The following is a 3,166-nucleotide window of genomic DNA, read 5'->3' as shown; positions in this document are numbered from 1 at the left end:
CCCATAACCCAGAGGTCGATGGATCGAAACCATCCTCTGCTATTATTCAATGTCACCTCGAGCTGATTTCCTTTGGATCGGTGCTCTCTTCTGCCAGCTGCATACCCGAATGGCGTGAAGCATATCGATGCACTCGCCAAATCCACTCCACGCAAGGTGCGTGGTTTTAGAGGTCTCAGTGGCATTCTGTTGTTCGGCGGTTTTTTATTCTGAACTGGATCGCAAAACCAGTTCTCTGCGATGCCAATCAGCTGGTCAAGTTGAAACAAATGTCTTGCGGTTTCGTCCATTCCCTGCAGTAATTCGCTACCCTGGTTCAGACGTGAATGACAAGCATGTCAAAAACCTCATCACGACTCAGACACAGTTCCCCCACGATTAGGACGGATCCCACCGATTGTGAATAACCTCAGAGAGAGAGAGACAGGCAATCGGCGTGGATTCGATGGGTTGAACGGCTTGTGTCTACGCGAGAATGGTGCTACGTGTTTATGGCGTCCCACTGCCTGTCTCTGGGACAGAGAGGCTGAGGGAGCAAAACTGGTTCATTTTTACCGTCCCTTCCGTGTTGGACTGCCTGCAGTCCCTCAGCTCAGGGCCGTGGGGAGGACTCTCAGTGAGTGAAGGTTTCACTCGGATTCTCTTCATCTGGGACACTTGGGGCTCAGATGTTAACTGCTGCGCGGTAGCAACAAAGAAAGCGATGCCCACTTTGCTATAGACTTTCCGTAAGATTGCTGCGTGAAGACGATTTCTGAACACCAAGAAGGCTGCACAACAATGTGAATTTACCTGGGCGAAGAGTCCTCGGTGTCCATTTCTTTCTGTCCTTCCAGCACAGCATCTTTCCATCTCTCAGATAACAGACCTTTGGAGAAAGTTCACAATCAAAGTTGTTCATGTTCCCCGCATTAATGCAACTGACACCTCTCACCCCAAGGGTTTCAGAGAGTGAGAGAGAGAGAGAGAGAGACTCTACCCGCCCCCACCCTACACCCCGCCCCACCCCACCCCAGAACAACGTGCAAGTAGAAATAAATTGGTTTAATTATCGAGCAGTGGAGATAGTCCAGTTCCTGGGGATGAGACAAACATCATCGCCCCGGGGACAGAATGACAAGCAGAAGTTCTGGAAACGCTTTGCTGCTTGCAATTCTTGGAGCAATGTGGAATGTACTTCACACTGAGCAACTTTCAGCTGGCTCAGAGTCTCCAATGTACATTGCTGTGTTTGCCGCCAGCTCAGAGAGAGAGAACAATAGGAAGGACGTAGGAGTGAATAACGATCCGCGTGAGAGGGCGAATAGCTGCTCATGGAGACTGTTAGTGGCTAACAATACGTAGTCTGTCATAGCCGACGAGGTGATAACAAGGAGTCGTTTGTGTGGTAGGGGTCAAGGACATGGGGGAGTTCAGGCCCTAAAGTTATGGAACTCGATATTGAAGACCGGAGGGCTGTAAGGTCTCCAAGTGGAAAATGAGTTGTTGTTCTTTCATCTGGAGCTAGAACACTGCTGCAAGCCTGAGACAGAGATGTTGGTCAGGGAACAGGGTGATGTGTTAAAGTGGCAGACAACCGCCAGGTCAGGGCCTTTTTCCTGCGGGCAGAACCGGGATGTTCTGCGAAGCAGTCACCCAGTTTATGCTTCATGCTACATTGGGGAAACGACACTGTGAGCAGCGAATGCAGTGGACTAGGTTGTGGCAAAAGTGCTGCTTCACCTGGGAGGTATGTTTGAGCCCTTGGATATTCAGGAGGGAGCCGGTAAATGGGCAGGTGTTGCACATTCGGCAGTTTCAGGCGAAAGCGACTTGGCACTATGGGAGGTGGGTGTGGGGTGTTGCGAGTGAAGGAAGAGTGGACCCGAAGTGTAACCCCTGGCACAACGGGTGCGTGTTGGGACCATAACCCACTCTCTCCTATTCACTCAATGTCGTCTTTAGCAGCTTTCCCTTATAACTGCGCTCTGTTCTGCACCTCGCCTTCTCATCTGCTTCCGAAAAAAGGCTTGGACATAAATATTTCACAGTGATATACTGGCCCAATGTGCACAGTCGAGTTGATACACTTGTGGAGATCTGCGTGGTCTTCTCCTGTTCTCTGTATCCCATGGTGAGGAGGGTAATGCTTGTCACTGGCCGCTCGGGTGTCATAGAAAAATTTCAAAACAAAATGTTTGAATTGTCTGCCAGTGGAGAGAGCCCGGTTCCTGGGGACGTGACAAACAGCAGCAGGGAGACTGAATGAGAAGCAGCTGTTCGAGAAACTCTTTGCCGCTAGCAATTCTTCGAGCAATCTCAAATGTATTTCATAGTGAGCACGTCTCAGGTCACTCAAGCGGTGTGGGGCATCTATCGCGGGCCGGCTCTCTGGCTCGTTGGTCTAGGCGTATGATTCTCGCTTTGGGTGCCGTACTGTGATGAGTTGCGAGAGGTCCCGGGTTCAAATCCCGGACGAGCCGAGGTTTTTCTAAAACTTGACTTGTGCAAAACTGCCTGATTAATTTTCTCAAAAAGCACCTTGGTGAAACGAGGTTGGCCTGTCTGGAGTACGGACAAGGCAGAAAACAGGGAAGTGAAATGGTTGGATGTCGTGTCGAACAGGTTGACGTGAGCTGTGCGGTGTTTGGGGAATGTCAGCAATGAAGGTAGATTGGAAAATTGGGACAGCTCTCCTCGGAGAACCGAAGTTTTCCAAGTCATGAGGGACCTAGAAACAGGAAATAATGTTGTGAAAATGTTCCCACACCTGAAAGGTCCACAACGATTCGGCAGAATTTTAAGGTCACCAGGAAAACAAGTAAAAATGACAGGAGGAAGAACGTTTTCGTACAGGGAGTGGTTAGTGTCAGTAAGTCCCTGTCGGACATTGACAAAGAGGAAGATTCAATGAACACAAAAGGGAATTCGGTGGTCACGTTCAGATGTGCAGATTTACGCTGAGAATGCGAGAGAATGAAACGAATAGACACACGTTGACTGAAGTATAGAACCAGCAGAGCGAAGGTGGGCCGCATGGCCTCCGTCTGCGCTGCGACACATGTGATTTCACACATTCAGTGTGAAATCACAGTTCGACCAACAGAATGTGGGAATTTAGTAAAAACGTTTCTATTTACACAGCCTCCGTACGTCTGCGAAACAGCATATCACACGACAGCAGCGG

The 3,166-nt window shown here is 49.6% G+C and overlaps 1 non-coding gene across 1 annotated transcript; it reads left to right on the top strand.

Annotated features, from left to right (window-relative positions):
* Positions 1 to 2,372: 2,372 nt before the first annotated feature.
* On the top strand, positions 2,373 to 2,462 carry trnap-ugg (transfer RNA proline (anticodon UGG)). Its single transcript is given in 2 exon segments — positions 2,373 to 2,408; positions 2,427 to 2,462. It is a non-coding gene; the product is annotated as a tRNA-Pro (tRNA).
* The last annotated feature ends 704 nt before the right edge of the window (positions 2,463 to 3,166 follow it).

Source organism: Hemiscyllium ocellatum, unplaced genomic scaffold (assembly GCF_020745735.1).
Source record: "Hemiscyllium ocellatum isolate sHemOce1 unplaced genomic scaffold, sHemOce1.pat.X.cur. scaffold_1945_pat_ctg1, whole genome shotgun sequence".
NCBI lineage: Eukaryota > Metazoa > Chordata > Chondrichthyes > Orectolobiformes > Hemiscylliidae > Hemiscyllium > Hemiscyllium ocellatum.
The sequence above is the reverse complement of the archived record's forward strand: the minus strand, read 5'-3'. Positions and strand labels throughout refer to the sequence as shown.